Raw genomic sequence first — 19,376 nt, forward strand, 5'->3', positions numbered from 1 at the left:
AGCCTAAGGTTTGGCATATATATTAATTTTTTTTAGCACTTCCTCCACAAGCTACTCCTGGATTATAGCTACTTCTTCTTTCGGTGTTGTCTTAGCAGACTTGCTTCCACTTTGTTGTGAGGATGAATCGTCATCAAGATCCTTGAATTCACCCTCCTTGTAGACCGCACAATTGTCTACAAGGTAAAGAGCCTCCTTAGTTAACTCATTTAACGTCGTGCTCCTCTTCATATGTAAGTCCTTCTGGAGATCTGCTTTCCTTAGTCCTTGAATAAATACGAGCATAATTCTGGACTGGGTTGGTAGTTCTTCCACACGGCAAAACTTCACATATCTTTTTAGTCGTAGGACTGTCTTTCGCACAGAATCCCCTTCTTTCTGTTTGAATTTATGGATTTATGAGACTGTATTATGAGCTATCCCCCTTTGTGATAATTCCTCAATAAACTCCTTAAACACCTCCTCCATAGACTCGGAATCTCTACGCTCCACAAAGTCAAACCAGGTAGCAGCATCCTCTTCTAGGGTAAGCCCAAACCCTTCAAATTGAGTAGGGAAGTCCAAAACTTGTTCAGCTCTAATTACACACACCCTAGAATCTCTGTTTCCCATGTATTTCTTGTTTACCCATTTTTGCACCTAGGAAGGTCTAATTCTACGTTGGTCTACAAATCTCATCATTGGTTCTCCTCGTCCTACTTGATATATGTAAAGAATGAGGATGCAAGAGAGCTACACAAGGCAAGCACAAAGCACACAGAGATGGAAAGCTTCTTCTTCTTCTTCACAGAAAAGAGAGTACACAAATGACTAAGTGCTAAAGCTAAAAAGTAGCACATATGTACATGCGGTCACTAAGTGTGAACTCGCTAGAAGCGTACTAGGCTGGCACTATAAGTGTAGTCCACCTGTAGAATCACTGGCAGAGATCCTCCGTGTCGGTCACCTAACGCGCCAGTGATTAAATGCCGTAAGCGGCCAAGACCCGTAGTGGATGCCAGCTCAAGGTGTAGAGCTCGACATCTCAACACTCCCCCTCGAGCTCTGCATGTCGCAGAGTCCAAGCATAGTCCGGAAACGTCGAAGCTTCTCAGCTTCGAGGGCCTTGGTAAAGATATCCGCTATCTGATCCTCTATGCTGACGTAGACCAAGTCGATGTCGCCCGCCAACACTCGCTCTCGAACGTAGTGGTAATGGACCTCTATGTGTTTGGTCCTAGCATGGAACACTGGGTTCCTAGCCAACTGCATGCTGCTGAGGTTGTCACAATGAATGAAAATCTGCTGGTCCCCCTGCACTCCCAAGTCCTCAAGTAATGTGCGTAGCCAAGCTACCTCGCACGCCGCAACTGCTGCACCTCTGTACTCGGCCTCTATGCTCGATAAAGCAACCGTAGGCTGCTTTTTGCTGCTCCAAGTAACAGCAGCACTCCCAAAAGAGAACATGAAGCCACTCGTAGATCTCCTATCAACAATGCTACCTGCCCAATCTGCATCTGTATACCCATACAATGCTAATGGTGCATCTGCTGCATAGAACAATGCGTAGTCAAGAGTCCCTTGCACATACCTAAGTGTGCGTCGTACTCCATCCAAATGTGGCTTCCTCGGAAGCTGCATGAACTGACTCTCCAAGACTACTGTGTAGCTCAAGTCTGGCCTTGTGATAGTCAAGTAGATTAGACTACCCACCATCTTCCTGTACATATTGACATCCTCAACAACATCACCCTTCTCTGCACTCAGCTTTGCATTCACATCCAAGGGAATGGAAATCGGCTTACAATCAGCCATACCATACTTTGACAACATGTCCAAAGCATATTGTCTCTGTGACAGCCATACACCCTCTGGAGTCCTAATCACCTCAATGCCAAGAAAGTAGCGCAACTCGCCCAAATCTTTCATTTCAAACTCCTGTTTGAGAAGACCCTTCACATGGTCAATCTCCATAGCATTGTCACCAACAATAATAAGGTCATCTACATATATGGTAATGACCACAATCCCCACATCACTCTCACGTACATAGAGTGAATGATCAGCATGAGCTCTCCTAAAACCAATACTGACAAGATACTTGGCAATCCTATCATACCATTCTCTAGAGCCTTGCTTCAAACCATACAAAGCTTTGAGAAGTCTGCATACATAATCTGGGTAACCTGGATCGACATAACCAGGTGGCTGATCCATATACACTTCCTCTTGCAACTCACCATTCAAGAAGGCATTCTTTACATCCATTTGATGCATAATCCATCCTCTAGATGCAGCTACTGCTATGGCAGCTCTCACAGTCGTCATCTTTGCCACTGGAGCAAAGGTCTCCTCATAGTCTATGCCATACGTCTGTGCATAACCCTTTGCGACCAGCCTTGCCTTGTGACGCTCAATGTTACCATCAGCCTTATGCTTGGTTTTATACACCCATTTACAGCCAATAGCTTTCTTGCCACTTGGCAATGGCACCAACTCCCATGTGTCATTTGCTTCCAATGCAGCCATCTCTTCATTCATTGCATCATCCCAATGCACATTTCCAACTGCATCCTCAAAACATGTGGGCTCCACATCCTGTATCACCTTAGCCATGTAGGCTTGGTGATGCGCTAGATACCCATCATAAGTCAATTTTTGAACTGGATTTTTGACTCTATTAGATCTGCGCAGTCCTTGGTCACTCCTTTGCCCTCTAGCATCTTCTTGTACTTTCCTTACACCAGGTGTCCTGACAGCCGGAATTCCAAATTCCTCATCAAGACTTTGTTCAGAACCATCTGAATCCATGTCTACATGTGAAAAACCTGATGATGCATCAACCATAAAGGGAGGTTCATCAACCTTTTCCTTTCCTTTTCGTGATACATTCCCTGTACCTGTTGGTGGAGTAACCTGCGTACGTAGTCTACCATTCCATGGTTTCTCAACAGAGCCACGAGAAGAGGACTCTTGTGGTCCACTCAAAACCTGTGACTGTGGCCTCACATTTTGTACAACCACATCATCTTTTACATCAGCCCCAATAGTGCCATGTGCATTACTGTACCAGCTGCTCATCTCATCAAAGACTACATCTCTGCTCACTCGTAATTCTCGTGTAGTAGGATTGTAGCACCTGTACCCCTTTTGTTCAAGGGAATATCCCACAAGAATACATTTCTCTGCTTTAGGATCCAATTTCCTACGCAACTCATCTGGTACATGCACGTAAGCTATGCAACCAAACACTTTCAAGTGTGCCAAATCAGGCTTTGTACCTGTAAACTTTTCCTCAGGTGTTACATCATGCACCGCAGCTGTAGGTGTCCTGTTCATAATGTACACAGCTGTATTTACAGCTTCAGCCCAGAAATGATGAGGCATGTTCTTCTCATTCATCAATGCACGTGCAATCTCTGCAATGTGCCTGTTTTTCCTTTCTGCGACCCCATTCTGCTGTGGAGTATATCTGCATGTAAACTGCCTGTGTATACCATGCATTCACAGAAAATCTGAAAAATCATTGGAGAAGTACTCTCCCCCTCCATCTGACCTCAATGTCTTGATTTGCATATCTGTCTCCTTCTCAATCATGACTTTGAAGTCTTGAAAGTGACCAAACACTTCACTTTTGTTACGCATGAAGTAGACCCATACTTTCCTTGTATGGTCATCAATGAAAGAGACATAATACCTGCAACCATGTATACTTGCAATATCGGTTGGACCCCAAACATCTGTGTGCACCACCTCAAGTGGCCTTTTACATACATTGCGCTCATGTGGAAATGAGCCCTTTGACTGTTTTCCAAACTGGCATGCTGTACACACTTTATGCATACCATCCACCTTGAATTTGGGCAAACCTTTTACAATCTGTTTTGATTGCATGCTGCGCAATCTCTGCTCATTGACATGGCCAATGCGTTTGTGCCAAATGTCAACATCAGCCACAACACCTGTGCCCTGTGCAAATAATGCAGCTTTTACCTCAGGCATGTCTACATTCAGCGTAAACATTCTGCCCACACATTTGCCCTCTGTGATCAGCTTACAGCCATTCTGGAAATCTTCTACATAACAGCCATTTGGATTGAAGCGAACCTGCAAACCCTGCTCAACCATTTGTCCAACAGAAACAAGATTCTTTGTAATGTTTGGGACATGAAGTACATCTGCTAAGTACTTTGATTTCCCACTCTTCGTATTTAGAGGTATGTCCCCTACATGAGCAATGGGGTGAGCTGTATCATCTCCTGTCTGCACATAGCCTGACACATCTGGTTTGCGCATATCTCTAAACCACTCTCCACGAGACGTCATGTGATTAGAGGCACCTGAATCCACATACCAAACATCATCTTGGGTGGAATTCTCTGCAGTCATTGTATTCATTACATGCTGTATAACAAACATGCGCTCGTTTTTGCTGTCATCTGCATCTCTGCTAGTAGATGCATAGTTGTCCTGTTCTCTCTTTCTACTTGCTTTTCCCTTTGGACAGTCACGTGACATGTGACCTCTTTCACCACAAGTCCAACATTCTCTACTATCTGGAGTATGTTGCTGCCTGCTTGATCCTGCACCACGACCTCTTTGACTCCCCCTGCCTTGAGACTGGTTTCCCCTGCCACCTGTATTGTTTTGATTTGATTGACCTTCCAGAAATTGGCCCCTGCAACCCCTTGGGCCTCGACCACGACCTCTACCTCTACCTCTGTTGGAGTTAGAATAAAAGGCCTGTTCAGAATTATTTCTGCCATGAGAAGAAGATGTGTCAAGGTTCTTCTCCTCAAGAATAAGCATAGAAATCAAATCTTGGAACACGGGGATGTCGTCTCTTGTATTCATGGAAGACCTAAAATGTACACACTCATCTCCTAGACCATCCAAGCATGCACGGACAATGTCATCGTCTTCCACTGACACTTTAATAGATCCAAGAGCCTCAATGATACTCTTGATCTTCAAGGCATAATCATTGATTGAGAGGTTGTTCCTCTTAACCTGATTTATCTCCGACTTTAGTTGAAGCTTCCTGGCCTTGGTGTTCACCTCGAACACTCTGCCTAAGTTTCTCCATGCAATGGCGGGGGTTTCAGCATCCTGTAGATAGCCCATCATGCCATCTGTGATGCTCATAGACAGCCAATACATCACTTTGCTCTGGCCTTGTTGCCAGTCCCTCAAAGCTTTCCTTTGTTCTGCTGTAGCATTTGCCTCGGGAATCTCTGGTTCCTTTTCATTGTCTCCTTCTACATAGTCCCAATAACCTTTTCCTTTTAGGAAATTTGTTATTCTGAACTTCCATGCAGGGTAGTTATTTTTCTCAAGCTTCTCAGTAACAATCTGACTGAAACCGTCAGACATCTTGAAGCACTAAGACAAAATAGCTGCAATCTGCAAAAACCTGCAAATCTGCTGAACCTGCTATCGTGGTTCCTATAACGCTTTCTACACTCAACGAGTGTCCACAATCAAGCGTTTCACAACCACTGTACTTGTACAGTAAATCTCTGTATACTGCACTTTGGAGACCTGTTCAGAAACTTGTGCGATTGCGAACGATTGCGAACGAAGGGATTGTGATGCTCTTGCTCTCTTAGCCTCTCTTGCCTGCACCAGGCTCTGATACCATGTAAAGAATGAGGATGCAAGAGAGCTACACACGGCAAGCACAAAGCACACAGAGATGGAAAGCTTCTTCTTCTTCTTCACAGAAAAGAGAGTACAAAAATGACTAAGTGCTAAAGCTAAAAAGTAGCACATATGTACATGCGGTCACTAAGTGTGAACTCGCTAGAAGCGTACTAGGCTGGCACTATAAGTGTAGTCCAGCTGTAGAATCACTGGCAGAGATCCTCCGTGTCGGTCACCTAACGCGCCAGTGATTAAATGCCGTAAGCGGCCAAGACCCGTAGTGGATGCCAGCTCAAGGTGTAGAGCTCGACATCTCAACAATATACCTCCTCTGGCCTTTGGTAGTGGGAGGGTTCCTCTCCCAGAGGTGCCCCTAAGCCATAATTTCTGATGGTTCTTGCAAGAGGTGGTTCATCTCTTCGAACTCGTTCTATGGGTTGTCTTCCAGGCTCTGTGGACTCTTGAGTTTTTGGCTTACTCTCGCCTTGATATCGTGAATAGAGTGGTGGTTCTTGTAAATCTCTTAGCCCTCATGCGGGTGGATAACCATCTTTGTTTCGGTCTTGTTCTAATGTCGCACTTTTTTGAAGCCATGCCTGCAATGATGGTTGGGTTGCTTGCTGGTTCTAGTAGTTGAACGTCTATTGTCGGTTAGAATGTGATGTTGCATGGTACTCTTCTGAAAATGGATTTGTTGACTTGCTAGTGGTATAGGTGGACCTTGGTACTTTTTCAGGGGCATATGTTGATGTTTCTTGAACTGTCGCCTTTTGTACCTCCTCTGGGAGAATTCGTTTGAATTCTCGCCTGTGCCTATCAACAAAAATGGTATCCTTCCCCATAGAAATTTCATAAGAGAATAAGTAAAGAACCTTGTCTTTGCTTAACTCATTTGGGTAGGGTTCTTTGCATCAAAAATAAGAAATTACTCCCTCGCTCTCATGTTTGTAAATTCCCACATTCTTATTATAGGTAGAGACCCTGGTTGTTTTTTTATCATACATAAAAAGAGCTCCAGGTCGATCAATTTTTGGAGGCGGCTCTTGAGCCTCTAAGACCATTTTTCCTTTTGCCACATTATCTCCATATCTGTTGTAGTACTCAGGGTTACTAACTATCAGATAGTGGTTCCACTTTTCGTCTCAAAATCTATCTCCATCATTGTAGACTCGAATTATCTCCAATCTCTGAGATAGTCTTTTTTCTATACAAATACACTTGCGTCCCCGATAGTCAGAATAAACTAGAGCTCCCCTAGAGTTTCTTCCTTCTAAGAAGATTATAGTGAACTTGGCATCGTTCAAAGGGTTTTGGGAGGTACTTCCTCCTAGTATTGGTCCTTCACCGGAGAAACCTCCTGGTTGTTGACTACCCATCATGAAGAAGGACTTATCTGATGAAGTGTTAGTATCACTACCCTCCTCAATGATTGGTGCTAATGCATCTAGCCTTGCCTGAGTTACACTCTCCTCAGTGGACACTAAGCTACCATGATCACCTCCACTTTTTGGTCTCTAGGAATGTGTCTTCCTTATCTTAAATTCATCAAACTTAGCAATGCAATTTATCACAAATCCAACCACTCACCTGGCAAGGGACAGGTTTCCGCACAGCTTATTGCCTTGCCGCTGAATATACATGTACACAAGCGTTTAATTTCGGCAATCGAATCAAAGCATTTAACCGCTAGAGGTGGTCTTAGTAATGATTAGTATAACTAGAGGGTTAACCTCAAGCACTATTGTACTCTATACACTTCGGATGTTCTTGATTAGGTCTGCTAATCTGGAACTGTACTTTACCTGTGTGTTTGTCAGTTTAGAGGTAAAGTCTTAATTCTATCTTTGCTCTGTCAAAAGGTCAAACAAGGTCCAATTTCACTTCTAAAAGAAGTTCTGGAACTCTTAAGTCAATTGGAACATCACTCTATGTCCATAGTCAAAGTTTGACTTCAATAAGCCCCTGTAGACATCCTACGCGTAGCATGTCTACCTGCTCTATTTTGGCTGAAATTTGCACTATAGATTCCCCTTGATGTGCTGAGTTCATAGCTATTCTCACTTTTTGATTTGGACACCTATAAGCTAGTCAACTGATCAAAAATATGTTCTAGCAGTCTGATGTTGATCTGACGAGTCAAATCAACTCCAATTTGGACCAAAATTGACTACGAGGCTTGCCTAAGGCTATACAACACCCTGCTATGCCTACAATCAGATTTTGACTTCAATATCATGCATTAGACATCCTACGCGTAGCATGTCTAACTGCTCAAAATTTCTCCAATTTCAAACCACAGGCTCCCCTTAAGGTACTGATTACTCTGGTATGCTCACAATTGGATTTGGAGTGCTAAATCATTGTGAACACATCCTACACGTAGGGTATCTAAGTGCTATGATTGACTCCAAACTTGATTGAGAGCTTTCCCTTGATGTCAGCAACCCAATGCTATGCTTGGTTTTAAGTTTGGATTTCAAAAGACCCCAATTTTACCTATTCTAGCCTTTTTTCAGTCAAAAATGCTAAAGTCTGCTTAAAACCCAGTTTTCTCACCCAATTGAGATGAAACCTTTCTCATGCACTCAATAAATCATGTAGATCATGCTCATGAAGCCATCCTATGGTTTTGGTCTTAAAATAAAGCCTTGGGCCCAATTTGGGTAAGATGTGTGGCAATTTCCATCTTTTGGCCTTATCCTGTCAAGATATGGTCAAGTTCCCCCTTCCAGGTGAAAATAGGGTAATTGCTACCTTCTAAACACACTAGTCAACTCAGATTTTCAAAATTCTCACCAGAACACCCTGGAGACATCCTACGCGTAGCATGTCTACTGCTCCTTTTTCTCAGACTAAAGTGCTACTCTGCCTTCCCTATGCTCTCAAAAAGTGTCAATATGCCTTACAAGTGTAAAAATATGCAAATTTCTCTCAATTTAAACCTTTTCTGAACTTTTACATTTTTTAAGTCCGCCTTTCAGCTTTTGGGCAATCCAATAAGGGAAAAACACTCAAGTCTATATGTTACTAGGGTGAAACCCACCCTCTCAACACACAGGTGACCTTAGTTTCCACAAATTCCCTGCTAAAATCCCCCTGGAGACATGCTACGCATAGGATGTCTATTGTCTTACAATTTAAATTTTTTCTGACAAAAGTACTCCCTATCCCCAGCAGCTCTCTCAGAAATACTCACAGAAACTTTTGAGCTTCAATTCAGCTTCTAAACACTCTTTTCCGTCTTTTACAGCTCTTTGATGAGCCTAACAACAAGTATAACATGCATGAAGTGCTCCAGATTATAAATCATGATGTCCTACTTAGTCTACTCATACTCATCATGTGAGATGGTGATTTTGGTATCTCGGTTGCTTCTTGGCCTCCCCGGACTCTCAAGCTATCCTTTCACCTCCTCTATCACTCTAACTCCTACTCTCCTACCTAATACTACCTAAGTCGAAGGATCTAGGTTAGAGACACACTCCCTAGACTCCTCCTAAGACCTAGAGAGTCCACCACCCTCTGGTCCTATCTAAATGTAAAACAAGACAGTAGGATATCTGATCAAAACATACAGGTCGATGTTTCTGAAAACTAAAGTGCCTAATGTGTAGCTCTACTCATTGCGAACACGTGGATATGCTGAAATGCAAAAACGGACAACGTATGCTCAACGAATCACCAGATATAGCTCGTGGGTTGATCTCGCAAAACCGGGCCGTACACCTGCAATGTAGGTGTTGGCGCGTAGCTCTCTTTGGGGGCAACACATTGCACTTCTCAGCACTTGATTCCGACCACCAGTGCGCACGCAGCGTCAAGATAAAACTCTCACTACCTCTCGTACACAGAGTACGCTCAACTCTCACATACAAAACTTATAAAAAGTGGTATAAATACCTTACAATCTCAAACCCTAATGTTCCAATTTAACCATTTACTAAGTCTAAATGTCAAAAATGGGATACATTTTGGAAGCTTCTGCAAGCCCCACTATTTACAAAGGTGAAATGACGGTTTCTTCTCAATTAAGGAATGATTTACAAAGGAAATTATTATTCCGCTGGGCAATCATCCTCGGTTGGGTGTGTCCAGCCGCTAACAAGAACTGATAAGGGATCATCAAACGATAACGCTTGCACTGGACATCTTTTAATGTATTTCTTGAAGAAAAGTAAAGCTTCCTTCACCTCTTCATTCTCCTTCTCCTTAAACGCATAGATTTGGGAAACCATGTTATGCTTGATTCCCCTTTTAGAGAATTCCTTGGTAAACTCTCACAAGAGTTGATCAATGTTCAAGAAGTCTCTATTGTTTAGTGGCTAAAACCAAGTCAACCTTGGAGAGGGGGCAAGGGGAACACACCCAGCACACTAAACAATGCCTTGCTATAGCCCAAGGTCTACACAGTGCCCCAATCCACTAGAGTTCACCTTCAAAACTCCACACTACCCGCCGTTGGGAAGCAAGCAAACTGGAACACCTCTATAGCGATGTCTCCCAAGAGCATTGAAACAGCTCTACAAGAACAACAAAATATTTGTGAAACCCCTTTGAAACACCAAAAATACAACAAGAGTAGTCCCCTTGGGAATTTACTCGCCGTCGCCCACCCACGATACTATGCAACAAAGAAGGAAGAAACCTGTTTAGGCACGGAATTACGGACGTCGCCTACCAATTCTCTTGAAAACAAATATTTCTCCTTCATCAAAAACCACTTTAAAAGTCCCCCTTCAAAGCATACATCACCCACAAGACATATGGGTTTCCGCAACTCAACCTACATAGTTTTGCCCCAAAGCTGCCATACACTGTTGGCTGCAGAGAATAGAGCATAACCCCAAAACCCCAACTCCAAAAGACATGATTTCAAACTTCAAAAAATCTCTAAAAACTCTGCAACAAAATTTTGAAATCCTTCAAATCAAACCCACGCACAACTATGTGCATAATCTACGCGAACAAGAGGTTGTAGCAGGAATACTAGGTATAGAGAGAGCTAGTCGAGGGCAAAAAACTGCATCCAAAGGCATCAAGAAGCCAGAACGAGCTCAAACCTGAACAATTCTGAGCTTTTGCTAAAATTTTTGAAGTTTTCACATGAGTTTAAGTTAGATACAAGTCTACGTTCAAAATACTCACTCACAGGTAGTTACAGTAGCCCGACAGCTGTCACTAGACTAGCGACTTGCAGTGCATATACATGTGCTTGCTAAACCAAGTTAAAAAAATCACAAAAATAAAGCCCACACACCCTTTTGACATCGGGTGTCATGTCCGTATGTACAAATTTACAAAAACGGGGTGTCAGAAATGCACCCAACATACTTTTCCAACCCCCCAGTCTGCTAGAGAATTCATGCTCAGCAGTAGCATAAACATGTTGTCCACCTGGATCAAAGGGCCATACAACATAAGCACAAAATGCATGAAGAAACACCAGCCATATCAATTGTGTCACTCCCAATATTAAATCATAAACCATATGTAGAATCCAAATCATGTTTAAGCATAAAGTACTCTCAACCAATACAGCAGAGAAAGACCCTTTCATTATTATAGCATGCAAGGAATCCTTTAACATCTCATCCAAAAAGTCTTCAACTTTTATCTCAGACATTCTTATATCCTCATGCATATCCATTTCATTCTCCCCACTCTTCATTAAGCCTCTATCCAATTCAACCATATCATGCTTGATAGGTAATCCATCTTCCATATATACCTTAGGCTCCTTGACAAGAGGATCAAACAAGGTAGCTTCAAACATATTAACATGAGGCATAATAAGACAATCTCCATCATTTTCTATATCTTCTAAAACCTCAATATTCTCTTCATCATTTAAGATAGGATCACACCATCATGCACATCATCAAGTTTCCCATTGATAGGCTCCTCGTCAACAACACAAGTAGTATACTTAGTTGCTTGATCACCTTTTTGCATACAATCACCGAAAGCATATACTTGAAAACCCTCATCATACACATCACCATCTTTCCCATTGCTAACTTCCTTGACCTCCATCATGTGATCTTTCACTACTTCATCTACACAAAGAGAACTCCCAAGAGTTACATTTTTATCACAAACATTCTCCTCTTCATTAGAACATACATTACAAGCATCAACCAAGTTACTTGGATATTCAAAATTCTCATTTCCTTGCATTTGAGACTCATTCATGACCATGGTAGCCTTCTTGATTACATCCATCTTACTAGCATCATCATCTTTGACATGAATGTTGACATCAAATTGCTTAAACAACAAAGATGGCATACATTGAGCATTCTTCTTGATCTCATTGTGCATATGGAATTCTTCTTTCACATGCTCAAGAGAATGAGAAACATGGAAGTCTGCATTGCATACGTTGTCCATATTTATGTCTAAAACATAAGATACATTTGGATTCACATCTTCTTGCAATCCAAGCTGCTTCACTCTCTCTAGCTTCCATTCCTTACGCTTTGCAACCTTTATTGCATCATGAAATGTAAGTGGCCTTTTAATCTCAACCTTCAACTTCAAATCAGCCCTCAAATGTTGCATAAACATACACTTTTTAAGCATAAGAGGAGGAGAAACACTTCCCAAAGAAACACACCATCTTCTCCACAAAGCATTTAACTCCTTGACAAAGGCATCTACACTTTGACCATCACATTGCACAAGTCTTTCAATGGAGTGCCATGCATCCGTTGGGTCCTCTACCTTCTTGAACTTCGCAAGAAAAGCCTTCTTTAATGCATCATAAGTCATCACCAATGGAGATTGAGACGATTTCAACAAAACCTCATACTCATCATTCCATATCCTTGCATCCTCTTTCAAGCAAAAGAACAAAATGTTGACCATAATCATTGGATCTTCCTTATTTTCCATCAAACAAGAAAACTCCATCTTCTCAATGAATGCATCAGAATCCTCACCTACATGGACATAGAACCTTGGAAACTCTATCACCATAGCCATCAAAGCTATCAAATAAAGGTCACCTGAAAAGATCCTCGGTGCCGGGCACCAAAACACTGCTGGGAAACAAGCAAACTGGAACACCTCTATAGCGATGTCTCCCAAGAGCATTGAAATAGCTCTACAAGAACACCAAAAGATTTTGGAAACCCCTTTGAAACACCACAAATCCAACAAGAGTAGTCCCCTTGGGAATTTACGGGCCATCGGCCACCAAGGAGACTATGCCACAAAGAAGGAAGAAACCTGTTTAGGCATGGAATTACGGACGTCGCCTACAAATTCTCTTGAAAACAAAGCTTTCCCCTTCATCAAAAACCACTTTAAAAGTCCCCTTCAAAGCATACATCACCCACAAGACATATGGGTTTCCACAACTCAACTACATAGTTTTGCCCCAAAGCTGCCATACACTGTAGGCTGCAGAGAATAGAGCATAACCCCAAAACCCCAACTCCAAAAGACATGATTTCAAACAGGCGCCAAATGATGTATACCCACAACAGCTCCAAGTGACACCACTGCTAATATATCACTGTACTCCAGGTACCTGTACCTGTGTGAATCACCTGTACCTGTAACCTGTAACCTGCAACCTGTAACCTGCAACCTGTAATCCCAAATCTCGAAGCTCGAAGCTCGAAGCAGAAGGTACTCGAAGAAGATCCTCAGTGGGGGCACCAAAAGAATGTGATCGGGATGGAAACACACAGATAGCCTCTATAACGACCCGACACACACTCTTGGGAAGATACACACACACACTAGGGGGCACCACTCGACTTACACGACACACCTGACCGAGACAGGGAACACACCTATGGAGTGAGGAGAGAGACTACCCATTTACCCACTCCACACAAAGACACACACACACACACAAACTCAAAAAAACTCAGCTCAAAAGAGGAGAACTTGTGATTTTTAGATACAATATAGCTTGGGCCAACACCAATGGGGCAAATAGCTCACACAATATGGGTAAAAGATACCAGATACAATCACAAATTGGAGCAGAAGCTTCGCTCACAGGAGAAACTTACACAACCAAAACAGCAAAAAAAAGAGTGAGTAATTTGGCAAAATGGACAGCGCCATCGCGTCCGGAACAGCCCAAAACCCCAATCTACAATGTCAAAGTGTCCAAATCCAACCTCGGATGAGCAGTTTACGGCCAAAACAGGCTCCCAAAACCCCAAAAACACACCTGCAGCTGTTCCTCCTCTCTTCTCCACGTTTTTTCTGATCTTCTCTCTGTTTTTTCAGTTCCCACACTTAGCTTTATTAGTTGGGCACCCTTGTTCTTTTAGATGACCTCAAACGGACCCCGAACAGGCCAAAAACTGACCTCACAGTGCATAGTTGTCACCTTTTTGCATCATCCGCACACCTGGCACTCAGCTTTTTTCAATAATGCATCCCACGACCACGTGAAGTGGCCCCAAAAAGTGGTCCTCATGATGAACTTTTTGCATAATTATCACAAGAAAACACCCACGTTGTGTCCGTACTTATCCACATGCAAATATTGACCCCATTCGACGTCCTGACGCCACTAGATGCCATCTGACGCACCTGCTTACCTCATGTCGTCGGCCCGCGGATAGCTTCCTCAAGAAGCTTTAAGCGCTACAAACTCCTCATTATTGTAGAAAAAACACACTGGTACTGGTAATAGTGAAAATCGATGCATTATGTACACCCTGTCCTACCTGTACACATGTGGGCCCCACGTAACCACCTGGCTATGGAAAATGGGCAATACTTTATTTGATGCACCATGCATGGGTATGAACATATGTGCAATCCCTTGCTCCAAAAAACTCCTAACAACGGAAACTTGGCTGCCGTGCAAAATACCCGAAATATCCCAATACATACCATAAAAACGATAAATTGTCATATCTGAATCATCGCACATGCACATGATCGATCTCAACAAGAACATAGAGAGATAGACAGCAAGATAGAGCGAGGGGGAATGTGCAACTGCACATCCGGCAATTGTCACAGCAAAACATGTCACCTCATAATTGTTGACTAGCCATAAATGACATTGTTTTCTGCTACTAAAATAATTAAAGCGTGCAACTTTGACTATACACGAACAGATAATGAACATGTTATATAAATTTATAGAATGGCTTCCAAGGCTAAGTTGATCAGTGGATATTGGTCTCACATCAAAGATTTACTAAGCTTAATCAATAACTATTTTGGCCATGGGTCAAAAGATACGGAACTATTGGACTCATCATTCCAAGATTCATTATAGATAAATTTGTTGAACATAGTTTCTCTTCAAATTTCAATTTCATTATTAAGGACTTTCAAGTGTTAATACATACCTGCTTGAATCTAACACAAAATCATCTTTATTGCTTTGCCTTTGAGAAGCCCTTTTGCAGATGAAGCTAACTACAATCCTATCATATCAGACAACCTCTAGGTATGGAATTTCACTGTATTCAATAACCTACATCTAGTAAGGTCATTTTTTAATAACCTTTATTGAGTAGTTTCTCTCTTTATGTATCTTTACACCCAAATACCATATATATCATACCCAAGATACTACTTACTCTGCTTATTCTCCTATCTTCAGGACTCTAGATTTCTCACCACCTATTAGAACAACTTTTACATGACAATCCCCTAGTTTAATATCTCTTTGATAAATAAATTCTCATTGTATTAAGGTGCTAGATCAATTATTTTTTAGTTCATGGTTTGTACTTATTGAAACTTCTACTAAGATGAATTATCAAGAAGCTATGCTACTACTTACATGAGCTCTGTTGATTTGGGATGACTGTCAACATTTGGTACATACTTTTTCATTTTAAACTACCTCACTTTTGTACCAGGTCATAGTTTTATATGTTTTTATGCCTAGCCTAGTCTATTGGTCACAGACACATAGATTTGCCGATTTAGGCAGTTTGTAGATACTCATCTCGGTGCAGATCCGCCGATTTAGGCAGCTTGCCCACATCCTATGGGACCTCATTTCTTGATGTACCTTCAAGACCATGATCTTTGATGGCATTGTGGAGAGCTTTCCACTGGTTATACTTCACATTGGATGAATCCTTCTTGGCATTTACCTTTCCTAGTTTGCCATGAAACCCTAGGAAAGCTCTGGCCTTCACACCACCAACAAAGACCTTTCTAGGCACATTGTTTCCATTTGAAGATCTCTTCAGGTCTGTTTCAATCTTAACCTTATTGATAAAACCCTTTCAATACATTTCATTGCAGCATCTCTAGCTGCTTTTGGCTGTAACTTCCAGGCAAACCCCACATACAGATGTACAATTTTCTCCACAATTCTGCAAAGAGCATGTAGAGTGCATATGTGGACATTAGCAAGTGGAATATTTAAAACTGCTTTGAAGTTTGGATCTTGAGTATGCCTATTGGGTGCTTTGTTCCAATTTGCAGGATTACATTCTTTTGTTGATGCCATACAATACAGACAAGGGCTCTTTGCCATAGATTCTTTGGAGACATTGTACAAACATTTAAGGGTTTTAAGGTCTCCTCCCATGTGCCATTCCACCTTGTAACTTCCAAACCCTTCAACTTCAAGCTCTTCCCCTAATTCTTGTGCATTAATGACTTCGGGTATTGTTGTTTGATGGTAAACCCAATCAAGAACATCAAAGTCTTCACTCTCTACTTCAAAAGCACCTAGCCACCAGACATTCTTCTCTGATTGCATGCTGAAGTACTTGGTATCCTTCGGTTTCAATGCTCTGTTCATTAAAGTTATGGAAATCCTCTCAATTTTTCTGTTCTTAACAATCTCGCATTCATCAAGCTTTATCACAAAACTGACAACACCATTTGCTTCTGTATGCTCCAGCTCATAGAATCTGATCATTTCCTTCTGAAGTGTCTTCAAGTCAAGGAAAATATTATTGAACTCGTCAAATTGAAGATCCCTCTTTTTACCATGATAGGTACCATGAATGTGGTGAGGCTCACCCAACATCTCCATTATCCTCTCATTGATCTTTTTCCTCGCCTGCTGCACAATGGATGGCTTTGGAAGCAAAGAGGACCTAACTTTACATTGCTTTAACCTTGAGTTCACATTTCTAAACAGCTTGCTATAACCATCTCTGCTAATGCCTACCTTATCCATAGTATATTGCACATCCTCCTTGTCCAAGCAAGAGCTCTACAAAAATCCCTCAATGCACTGCTCCTTTGCCTTGTTAAACTTCTTCTCTGTGAAAATATTTTTGGCAACCTTGGGAGGTAAAACATCACAATAATGTTTAGCTGCCATTTCCATGTTTGATGCAGAGTTTGGTTGTAGCAAAGTCCTAAATCAAAAGGTACAAAATTAACTGATTATTGATCTTGTCCAAATGACACCAACAAAATAAACAAACAGTGATCAAATAAATTAAATCATTTAATAAAGACCAACTGCAATAGGGTCTTAATAACAACCTAACAAAAAGATTAACAACCTAACAAAGAAAAGTAACCTACGCATATTAACAAAGAAAAGTAACCTAAGCATATTAACAAATAATAGTAGCAACTTAACAATATAAAATAAGCATATATACCTTGCTGCTCTGATTCTCCTGCTGCAACCTCCTCCACCACGTCTCAAGGCTTCAATGTTCTTTGACTTCTTTTCTCTTTGTCTGTTTCCTAACATTGTATTCTTTCTTCTAGCTTGTTTGAGCTGAGTTTGTATCTTTTCGTTGCTCTCTTTACATTCCTCAAGCTGTTGTTTAAGAGTATTTATCATTTGTTTGGCCAAATGATCTTCTAACTTAAGAATATCTCTCTCTACCGCAAGACTCTGTGTATAACCCAGCAACCCTCTTTGACCATCACCCACAAATTTTATCAAAGATGAACAATTTGATAATGGGGGAGTGCTCTTTGTCATTGGGTCCACTGGATACAATCTTCCATCAGTCCAGAGATCAATGTGTTTTTTTTAATCTTGCCGCATTGCTTCAAATATGGACGAGGACACCTCTGCACATTTGTTTCTCTTGCGCATTGGACAATATTCTTCATTTAGCTCAATGTGTAGATGGTATAAGCTTCTCTTCTCCATGGAAGTCTATTAACAGTATTTGTTAGAGATAGTCCTATAGAGAAAAGCTCTGCAGATACGAGGAAGAAGACGACACAGAAAAGGTTTGTTTTCAGCAAGTGAAATTTTGAATTTTGGGCCAGAACTGACGTTTTCGTTAGTTTTGGAGGGAGTATTTTTTAGAATACTAAAGATCCTAGAAAGATTTGACAATGACATGTTTCCGCGGAGGTAAAAAGGACGCAAACTCACCTTTTTACAAACATTTCACTATTTTTTAAATAAAGTATATATTCCCTCTCTACATATTCTTACAGGGCACAAAAGTGACCTCAAAATTCCCCTAATGCAAGGGAGGCATGCATCCATATAAAGGAAGGGAGGATTCGTGTGATTCGAGGATCATCATCTCATTAAACGCTCTCTCATGGAGAAGAGTCAAGAGCACTAATCTCCCATTAAGAACCCCTAAGCTCTCATGAATCGCGCTTAAAGCTCTCTAAGACTTAACCATGCTCATCTTCTTAAGCTTAACAAGCCATCCTTAACCCACTCTAAACCACATATGTCATCCAAAACCTATTCGAATCCTCAAGATTAAGCTCTTAAGCTCTTGTAAGAGCGCTAATCCTAATCTCGAAAGCCTAATCCAAGCCTAAGGCGAATTCATCCTCTTCTCTCCGGAGGAGAATATCAAGCGAAGACAAAGCTTGCTTACTCAAGGAAGACAATTAAGCCCGGATTATCAAAGGTAAGTTTTTTAGCCATTCGAATCCTCAAGCTTAACCTCATAAGCTATCATTAACCTTCTCTTAACCTCCATAATCCAAGCTTCATAGCCTAATCTCTCTCTTAATCTGAATCTCATCAGCATCTTAACGATAACCTCTCTAAGCCACCTCTCGGGGATTCTTCTTAGCCTTCGTAATCTTAAGCTTAATCCAAGTTGTTTGATCCATTGAAGCCAAAGCCCTCACTAAGCTTGAGCTCTAATCCTCAATCATAAGCCAAGCTGAGATTTTAAACTTCATTAGCCAAAGCTTTCAAGCTTGATCAGCCATTCAATTTCTCCCAAAGCCATAGCTGAAAACAAGATCTCTCTCTCTCTCGACCTTGAAGCAACAGGAAGGAGCGAAACAGGTCATCATTAAATTCCTTGATTAGCACCTGGATTAAGCCAGGTTCCATCTTGTAAGGAGCATTAATCCTCCATTAGTGATTGATTAATCATGGATACTGTTGGTTAACTGGAATTAAGCGACGTGCTTGTTTTGAGCTCAGTTGTCGATAATTGTGTCTGTTGCACCTCTTTCCAAACGCACCTTTCACAGCCAGGGGCCCGGTGCCTTCCCGGATCTCCTTTCTATTAAACTCACGTGATAGGTTACATTTTTATTAGGTGACCTACCTGGGCTTAGCATCCGATACACCGTCGCTAGGGGGAGAGAAAAGAGGCCTATCCACCTCTCTCTATTTGTTTTTCTCCCTCTGCCTCTCTCTTGTCCTTTCACTATTTGACCCTAAACCTCTTTAAGCATGATTTTATCACTTATTTTAAAGATATTCTCAAGGGTAGGCCTCGTGATTTTATCACTTGTTTTCTATGTAAAGACACAAGAGCATCTACGTAGATTCTACTTAAAGAAATGAAAAAAAAAAAAAACGTTTTCGCAACATGCTGGTTAGATCTTGACATCTA

This window comes from Adiantum capillus-veneris, chromosome 14 (assembly GCF_014529385.1).
Source record: "Adiantum capillus-veneris isolate H3 chromosome 14, ASM1452938v2, whole genome shotgun sequence".
NCBI classification, from domain to species: Eukaryota; Viridiplantae; Streptophyta; class Polypodiopsida; order Polypodiales; family Pteridaceae; genus Adiantum; species Adiantum capillus-veneris.